The following is a 10,378-nucleotide window of genomic DNA, read 5'->3' on the forward strand; positions in this document are numbered from 1 at the left end:
ATAAGGAAACCAAGGGACGAAAAGGGGAGTAATATGCCAGAGAAAAAAATCCACTTTATCAGGTCTGACTCCCCAGGCAATGTGTCTTTGCCAGAGATTTTTGTTTGTTTGTTTAAGTAGGCTCCATGCTCAACATGGAGCCCAACGTGGGGCCTGAACCCACAACCCCGAGATCCAAGACCCGAGCTGAGATCGAGAGTCGGATGCTCAACCGACTGAGCCACCCAGGCAAACCCTTCACCAGACTTTTTAATGTATTCTTTAAACTTCCTAAGATTCTTATAATATTCGGGATATCTGCATATAATATACTGACTTGACACTGTGGAACGTTTCCACAGATTGTAGATATGAATTTTTCATCTTCATCAAAACCTATATTTAAATTGCTGAAAAATAACACTACTACATAGTAAGACAATGAAGTGACAATTATGTGATTTTGGTTAAGTTACTCAATTTCTGCACTTTATTTCCCTTTTCTGTAAAGTGCAATGAAAAACTATCTCATAGGTTTCCAAACATTAGAAATGTCATATATATATATACTTGGCCTGGAACATCATAGGTCTTTTGTTGTTATTACCAGTACAGTTTTTGCATCTTATTCAGTTGTATTTATTCATCTTTTTTTCTTTAAAAGTATTCTCTTAGTGGGTTTATATTGAATCTCCTTATTTAGATGGTAAGCTTCTAAAGTGTAAACATTATGTTTCCTATTTTTGTGTTCCCCAAATGAGACGCATAGTAATGCTTTGCACCTATTATACATTCACTAAATATTATCTGATATGGGGAAATTTTTTATGTCCTGAATGTACTGTGAATTCTGAACACGTTGAGCAGATAAAATCTTTGCTCTCTCATTTGTAGGCATGTTCTTGCCCTTATTGGTTGAACAATGGGGGGGCGGTTTGTCAGCAGGGATGGACCAGATGGCAGTGTTTTTAGCACTTGCATTTGGTAGGGGAGAAACCTTCATGCACGTATAAGTAGTGTATGGTAAGCCAGCATACGTGAGGACAGAGTTTTTACATGAAAAAAAAAAAAAGAGATGAGATTTAATAATCTTCCCTGTGAACATAAGAGACTGACTTTACTCACCATAGGATTTAGACATGTCTGAGCATATCTGGGCAAGTCAGGGGGATCGTGGGTTACAGAATTGTACCAAGATTCCGTTTGCATCAGTGGTTCTCAACATCAGCTGTACTTTAGAATCACTGAGGAGCTTTTAAAACTCCCCAGATCAATTAACTCAGAATCTCTGGGGATAGGACTCAGGCATCCATATTCTTTGAATTTCTCCAGGGGTTCAAATATGCCGATGACATGTGAATTACTGACATGTGAAAGATGGAAGAATAGCCTACATAATGCTCCGTTATTGCAGTTATACTAACCTTTAGTTTCAGGGAAAGTTATCTTCACTTCCCAAAGAAGACATGAGGAAGAGATGGCCTGCTTTTCTCCTTTGGTCAGGGTCACACTAGATATGATGCCCAGCACTATGACAGTCAACTTATTACCAGTCTGAAGATGAAGCTACTAAATGGATGAAGGCAGAGCCAAAGAACTTCTGGTCATGGGTTTTATGTCTTAAAGTTCTTACTTTTAGGGATGCCTGGGTGGCTCAGTTGGTTAAGCATCTGCCTTTGGCTCAGGTCATGATCCCAGGGTCCTGGGATCGAATCCTGCGTCGGGCTCCCTGCTGAGCAGGGAGCCTGCTTCTCCCTCTGCCTGCCGCTCCCCCTGCTTGACCTCACGCGCGCTCTCTCTCTCTCTGACAAATAAATAAATAAAATCTTTAAAAAAAAAGTTCTTACTTCTAAAATAATTTTTATTTTTAAAGCCAGTTGTAGTTAGAGATTAAGAGTAATTTTGGCAAAAGACATCCTAAGTGATACACTTTCCTAAATGTAGCCCCAAATTCATGCCGGGATCCTCAATAGAAGGGACTACACTAGAAGAGTGAATGAAAATGAAAAGCATATTTGCTTTGTGATCACCATGGGACATTGGGAGCACAAGTTGGTAGCAGGAATGATACCACAGCTTCTGCCAGGATGGGAGCAGTATCAACAGCCCTGAGAGCAAAACTGGAGGCAGCCTTAATTTCAGACATCAGCGCTTGGCCATTAGACATCAGTAGCTTTGACGCAGATGTTTGGAGGGATGGAAACCTTTTCTTCTATCCTCTTAGGTTATGTACCTGAGGCCTGTGATTTAAACTGACAAAAGACAGATTAACAGGAGAAAAGGCATAGCAATTTCTATTGATGTTAATATTTTTTATGGGCATGGAGGCTTCACAGGAAAGTGAAAACCCGAAGTGATTAGGCTCAGGGGCTTATATACAATTTCAACACAGGGCAAAAAATTATGGAGAAGTACCTGGACAAAGCAAAGTGTGTTTGGGCTTCCAGGGATGATAAATTGTGGGAAAGTGAGTAGGAAATATATGGGGGAAAATAATGGTGAATAATAATTATTTATCCAGGTTTATTTGTGCAGATTCATCTTGATGTTCCCTCTGTCTTGGGTAATAACAATTGTTCTCTTCTTCCCAGTACAGGAGAGGATACCTTCAAAGGGGAAATTTGTGCCCTGCTTTTAGGCAGATGGACGGCAGCAAGTTCTTCCTGTGTCTGATTTATCTCAATGGCCTTCAAATCAAAATAATCCTTATGCTAAAGTGGTATATTTTGGCATGCTATACTCTGATTCCCTTCACCTTGACAGTTGATTTTGAGTTGCAACTGTGATATTCTTTGGTGGATACCAGCTGCCATTTCCCTTGGGGCCATTTTAGACGTAGCAGCAAGGGCTATTATGTAGGACATTTGGCTGCATGCAACAGAGACACAATTTTTATCTGTCAACTTTAAACACATATCTTATTTCTAGATCATCATGGATCTATGTCTTTTTCTCCCATCAATATTTTTGGTATTAAATGTCAACATTTAAAATATACTACTGTTTTTATATACCTATTTTGACATTTCTTATTACACTGCAAGCCTCTAAAGATGGAATTGCTGTTCTACTCTGTGACCGCCCTCATAAAGGATACAAAACCCAATAGGACAAGGACCCTGCCTTCAAGAAACCAACAGTGAAGAAGTGATAGGTGATGCTGCCACCTTAATTTTTTTCCAACTCATGTTTTGGAAGCATGGTAGGGATTGGGCTTACCCAGAGCTCTTATTTCTCAACAAACCTAAGGAGATAAGTCATCCTGAAATAGTGCCTTTGCAATAATCTTTCTTAAAGTGACAAACAACTTAGAAATGAATCTACTATTCTGATAAGAAGGAATAAAAGATCATGCTTCAAGTTACTATTGCTTTCTTATCTAAGAACAAATTTTACTTTAAAAATAAAGGAGAGGGATGCCTGGGTAGCTCAGTCGGTTAAGTGACTGCTTTCAGCTCAGGTCATGATCCCAGGGTCCTAGGATTGAGTCCCGCATCGGGCTCCCTGCTCAGCGTGGAGCCTGCTTCTTCCTCTGCCTGCTGCTCCCCTGTTTGTATTCTCTCTCTCTCTGACTAATAAAATCTTTAAAAAAACTAAAAAAAAATAAAAGGAGAATCCGACTTTAAAGAACTTAGCGTAAGCATTGGGGGAAAAAAGTCACCGCATTTTGGTAAACTGAACCATTTCCCACCTTCCTTAGATATTTGTAACGTTGAAGCAAGAAGATTTGTACAACTCTCCCCAAATAAAATCAGAAAATAGCACAGAAGCTGCTTCTATCAAAGAACACACCTCACCTCCTCTTCCCTTCTGTCACTTGCTCCTTATTTCCCCAGTAGTTGGGCATCACTGATCTCATGAATAGTTGGAGATGGAGCTCTGCAAAAGAAGCACCCCCCTTCACTGGCTCCACGGAACAGCTAGTGAAATTCATCTTGGCATCATGGAGTCCAACAGAAGCCCTTTTGATTTTCTTTCTTACCTCAGATCCCCCAGTCACCTGCCAGTTTCTTCTCCCCTTCCTGCTCAGGACCTTGTTTTTAACTGTCAACTGTACAGGGACCACATAGGAGATTTCAGAAATGGAGTCAAACTTCTGGAGATGGTGGGGGGGGCGGAGAGAGAGAGAACGAGCCCAGGGAGAGGCAGGCAGAGGGAGAGGGAGAAGCAGATTCCCCACTGAGCAGGGAGCCTGACGTGGGACTCAATCCCAGGACCCCAGGATCATGACCTGAGCTGAAGGCAGACACTTAACCGACTGAGCCACCCAGGCGTCCCTGGACTTGGTATTTAAGTATAACCTGGGTTTCCTCAGCCCCATCAGGCTGGCGCAGAGTTCGTAATAGACTTTCAGTTGTAATAATGAGCAGTGCTCATAGACTGGTTCTTTTCCAGAGTTGAGGAAACCCCAGTTTCCCACAAACCCTTCCCCCAAAGCTCAGAAAGTTCCATGGGGTTCTCCTGGCAATCTTGTGTAGTTTTATTCAACCACATCTGTAGTTGGTCTCCTGCTTCCCTGGTCACTGCCAACATTTTCACCTTCACTTCCCTCAATCCGTGTGGCTTGAGACTCAGGTCACTTTCAGCTTCTTAGGACTGAATCGTAATGTCAACCCGTTTCCATGGGTCAGACCCATCCTGTAGTCACTTGTCTCAGGAATAGAGAAACCACCCCTCACATGCCCGGGTTCATTCCTCCTCATGGCATATCATGCACTATTGTCTGATGCTCTTGCTGACTCAGACTGTGAGGATTTTTATTTTGTTGGTAGGTTCGTGTTTTAAATAGCCTTCTCTAAGACTTTGTTATAAATCCCTGTGTTTGAAAGCAATCTGAGAACCCCCTGGGATTATACAGGTATATACTCACAAATGACCCCTCTCCTTTTGGATGGTTCTGCAGAATCCTTAAACTAAGCTTGAGTATTTTTACTTGGTCCATTGTATGAATTCCTTCTGGGAGTCTCTTCCATTCTGGAAGCAATTAGATCCCAGGATCCTGGGTGAATATACTCAGGAAATCCTAGATTTGTGTGAATTTGCCACAGGTACATGATTTAGATATTCTCTTTGAGATCCCGTTTTTATAAAGAAGGTATATATAGGGAAGTAAATAATATTTGGGGAGGATAGTCAAAGTAGTTAATTATTTAAAAAAAACTTTTCATTTAAATTTATTTAAAACTTTTAATTTAAATTTAGTTAACATATAGTATATTATTAGTTCAGGGATAGAGTTTAGTGATTCATCAGTTGCATATAACACCCAGTGCTCATTCCATCAAGTGCCCCCCTTAATGCCCATCACCCAGTTACCCCATCACCTTCAGCAACCCTCAGTTTGTTCCCTATAGTTAAGAGTCTCTTATGGTTTGCCTCCCTCTCTGTTTTTATCTAATTTTATTTTTCCTTCCCTTCCCCTATGTTCATCTGTTTTGTTTCTTAAATTCCACACATAGGTGAAATCATATGGTATTTGTCTTTCTCTGACTGACTTTTTTTACTTAGCATAACACCCTCTAGTTCCACCCACGTTGTTGCAAATGGCAAGATTTCTTTCTTTTTGATGGCAGAGTATATATATATACACCACATCTTCTTTATCTATTCATCTGTCAATGGACTTTTGGTCTCTTCCCATATTTTGGCTATTGTGGACATTGCTGCTGTAAACATTGAGGTGCATGTGCCCCTTTGAATCAGTATTTTTGTATCGTTTGGATAAATACCTAGCAGTGCAATTGCTAGGTCATAGGGTAGCTCTATTTTTAACTTTCTGAGGAACCTCCATACTGTTTTCCAGAGGGGCTGCCCCAGTTAACTTAATTATTGTTACATTTCTTTTTAAAAGCAATTAGTTAAAATGATTCCAGAAATGCTCAAATACACTCTTGCTGAAAGCTCTAATGGTATAGAGAGATATTGAATCACATGTTACAGCTTCCCTCCATTTCCCCAGCAAACTTTTTTCTCTAGTCATAAGCACTCTGAACATTTCAGTATGTGTCGCTGAAGACAGTATACTAAGTCTTTACATACGTAGGTAAATATAAAAACAGTTGTGGCATTTGTTTGTTTCTTTTTTTTTTTTTTAAAGGAAGAGATTTTCTATTTTATTCATCATTGTCTCTCCATAACTGGAGTAATAAAAGGCACACAGTCATTGCTAAATAAATCTTTTGAATGAATACATGATTGCCTTATACTTCTTTTACACCACTATCTTCTAGTAGACACCTGTGTGATGGGATTATAGCGATATTCTGTGTAGTTTCCCCACCCCCTTAAAAGCCCCTTAGAAAGCTCTCCTTACTGGGACACATAAATCTATTTATTTTTACTTCTCTGCCTGTCCCATTGTATTACATCATAAGACATTCAACTGTTCCTCTAGAAAGAGACATTTAGGTAGTTTCTAATTGTTTGCTATGCTAAGCAATTCTGCAGCGGCATTTTTATATAAATATATATTTAACTTTGTGAATAAGCATGTCCCTAAGATAGATTTCCTGCAGCGGATTTGCCAAATCAAGGGATAGGTACATTTCAATATTGATGGAAACCGTTAGAATGGCTGTCTCTATTTCCCCTTCCTGAGACACTGAGTGTAGAGTCTGATAATCAACTGATTCTTTTGGTACAATTGGGGGATCACCAGGATTTTGTACCAACAGCCAAGGAGCGATTTTGGCAACTATTTCAGAGTACACTGGACCCTTGGGCTATTGAAAGCAGTCTTTGAACTTCTCAGTTGCAGATTCTGATCCAGAAGGAGATGAAACAGTCTTTGTGCGCTTGTGGTTTCTGAGGGAAGCATTTCCTTTCTTGTCTGTGAGGTTTCTTTCATAACGCCATGTTTTATTCATAATACTTGCAAGACCCACTTTCTAGCCTCAGCAGCAGCTTGTGTTCTGCCCATCGTGTGGTTACAGTGGTTAGTGGGTCAGTTGTAAATATCTGACCTGGACTGTAGGGGGAAAAGCCTTTCCCTCCTTTTTAAAGACTCAGGCAGGGGAAACTGAAACCATTTTTTAATCCTAAAACTCATTCCCTTTGGCTTTCCCAGAGCTTACATAGGAGGAGAGACCTGACCAACTCCTAGTTTACCTCCTGTGAATAGCACCATTCTTGTGGTGTGTTTGAGGAATGAGCCTGCATTCTGTGACTGCTAAGTCCCTCTAAGTCTGCTGTCCTCTCTTGTCCCTGGAATGACCCCACTCTCAACTCCGCAGGACCTGCCATTTTTCTTGAGCTAGGGAATTAAAATGCTATAGTCTTTATGACACTCTATAGCACTTTATGACAATAAATTTTCCATAGTGGGGAAAAGCTGTGGAAAATGAACTCGCACCCTCCGTGTTACATGAAGTAGAGGAGTGGTGGGGAGGGAGGGGTTGGCTGTAAAAATATATGGAGTTTAGAGATACTTTAGACTTGGAAGTAGGAGGGGAAGGCAGCAAAAACAGCAGTTTAAGCGAATTAACCAGAGCACTTGTTGAACGCTTGCTAGTTGCAATATATGCTTCTTTCTTTCTTTTTTTTTTTTTTAAAGATTTTATTTATTTATTTGAGAGAGAGAGAAGGAGAGACAGTGAGAGAGTACAAGCGGGGAGGAGAGGGAGAAGCAGGCTCCCTGCAGAGCAAGGAGCCTGATGTGGGGCTCGATTCCAGGACCGTGGGATCAAGACCGAGCTGAAGGCAGACGCTTAACCGAATGAACCACCCAGGCGCCCCAATACATGCTTATTTCTAAACCCCGTGACAACCCTATGAAGGAATGCCATTTCTTCACTTTGAGATGTGATACCAAGGCTCCAAGAGGCTATGTGACATGCCGCAGCCTCATGACTAATAAGTAATTGTGCAAGATTCAACCCTCATTTGTCTTCTATCAAAATCCTGGTGGTTCTCACGATAATGCGGTTTATACCAGTTTACTGCAATAAACAATAAATAAATCTGGATTCGGATTATAGTTTTTAGAAAGAATGTGGCTGTTTTCACTGATTTGGCCTTAAATCAACTGGCCTAGTGAAGACTCTCTGAAGCCTCTCTCATTTCCACTTTGGACTGCAAGGCTAAAGGTGGCCAGTCTCTGTTTTAGATAATGCAGGAGAGATGTTCCTTAGGATTACAGTTGTCCGATTTTAGCTTGATATGAAAACTATTCTGAAGAGAAGATACGCAAGAAACACGGGGTAATTCTGCCCAACAATGATCAGATCTAGAATTTGTTCTGCCCGGGTTGTAAGTCAAGCAATCTCTACAACCATGTGACAAGGACTGTTTGTGGCTCTCTGCAGGATTCAGTGATAACATCCTGTCCTTGAAAAGAGAATAAAAGCACCTAAAGAGAAATACATGGAAATGGTGCTGTTACAAAGCTTGACAATATCTGTGGGCACCAAGCTGTATGCTGCTGGTACACCACCAAGTTTGGGACATTTTAAAATGGTGGCTCTGGATGCATAGAAGTGGTGATGTCACAGAGACTCACGTGGTCAAGCCAGGGATGTATATGGGGGGTCAGACCAAGTTGTTACTGAAGCTTTTCTGTTGAGCATTAACCTCAGCATTGAAGAAACCCTTGTGATTGCCTGGCCAGGTTTGCTTCTGGCCATTCTGAGCCTGGTAGCAGCCAAGGTCCGGGAGGGTAGAGGAACTCCGTGTCTACCGCTATGCCTAGGGGTGATTGGGAGCGTTGGCTGCAGCTCCGTCTGGCGCAGTGGAGTGCGGGACTGGTTGTCCAACCACCTTGCCAGTACGTGGGGCCAAACTTAGAAAACCTGTGAAACAGGAAATTGGTCTTTGGCACCGTCTCCCCCTCGTGCCACACCTCTTTCCTGTCACCCAGAGTAGCTGTCACATCTCTATTTCCTGACTTCCAGGCAGTGAGTTGGGTTAGAGCTTGTCATAGACGGCACTGGTGTTTTGCCATTTATAGGAACTTCTGGAAGCCTTAGCACCCTAGCAATGCACAGGGAGCCTTTCTTACGGTAGAATTTTAGACCCTGTGATACCATGATTGGCAACCTTCATGTCATCCTTTAGGGGTGGAACTCGGAGTTGCTTCTGCTGACACTGAGCATGACAATCCGGGCCCTAGTGCCTGGAATGTCACTGTGTTTCCCACAAAGACATGTTTTTTTTTGTTGTTTTTTGTTTTTTTTTTAAAGATTTTTATTTATTTATTGAGAGAGAGAGAGAGAGAGAGCATGACAGAGAGGAGGGTCAGAGAGAGAAGCAGACCCCCTGCTGAGCAGGGAGCCCGATGCGGGACTCAATCCTGGGACTCCAGGATCATGACCTGAGCCGAAGGCAGTCGCTTAACCAACTGAGCCACCCAGGTGCCCCCACAAAGACATGTTTTATCCTCATCTCAGTATTCCTGCTGGAGTTGGCAATAAACTATCCACCAATATAAATGGTAGTAGACTCTGTAATAACATCACCTTAGATGTGCTTCAAGAATTCCAAAGGGACTTAGAAGAAATTCGGCATTCTGGTTTGTAAGTGTGCTTTCAAACAGCTCTGAGTTTACCTATTTTGGGGGGTCTGTACCTCTCTGCTGCCTGAAAAACTATCAGTAGAGACAACCTTTCCTGAGTTATGATGCACGTGGACTGGTAAATGCACTTTGGCATATGGGGCTATTGTTGAAATGACATGAAAAATGACTCGCCAGTCTTGTGGCAATTGATGAATAATAGCAAGATATTTAGAGTGCTCTGTTTTTACTATCTTGTTTTTCTTTCTTTTTAAAAAGATTGTATTTGTTTATTAATTGTAGAGAGAGAGCGAGCGAGCAAGGGGAGAGGCAGAGGGAAGGGGAGAGGCAGAGACTCTCAAGCAGATCGCTTACTGAGCATGGAGCCCAATGCGGGGCTCAATCTCACGACCCTGAGATTATGGCCTGAGTCGAAACCAAGAGTCAGACACTTCATTGACTGAGCCACCCAGGCACCCCGCTTTTATGATCTTATTTTCTAGTTATAGTATTAATGCACATTTGTTGGAACATTGTAGAAATTACGGAAAAGGTATATCAAAGAAAACTTTCTGGCCTTTAAAACCTTCTTTCTTTGGAAAGATAAGGAAGCCCAAATGCCTTCCATGCCTGTATACTCAACCTACCTAATGTTACAGAAGAGATAAAGGAGAAAATGAAATATGTAAGGGCCAGAAAAATAGAGTTTTATTATTTTTTTAATGGAGTAAATTTTGACCAACAAAATGCTTTTCTTTTATCATTTGACTAGGGGAAAATGTATTTGACACTTGACATCTCTGAAAAGATGAAGTTTAGACCTTAAGATTGGCCATGAGGTACCTTTGACCCCTAATCTACAAAAAAGGTTGTTTTCGTCAAACTGAAAAACTTGGCAGTGGTAACAAATAA

The sequence above is a fragment of the Halichoerus grypus genome, chromosome 4, assembly GCF_964656455.1.
Source record: "Halichoerus grypus chromosome 4, mHalGry1.hap1.1, whole genome shotgun sequence".
Taxonomy (NCBI): domain Eukaryota; kingdom Metazoa; phylum Chordata; class Mammalia; order Carnivora; family Phocidae; genus Halichoerus; species Halichoerus grypus.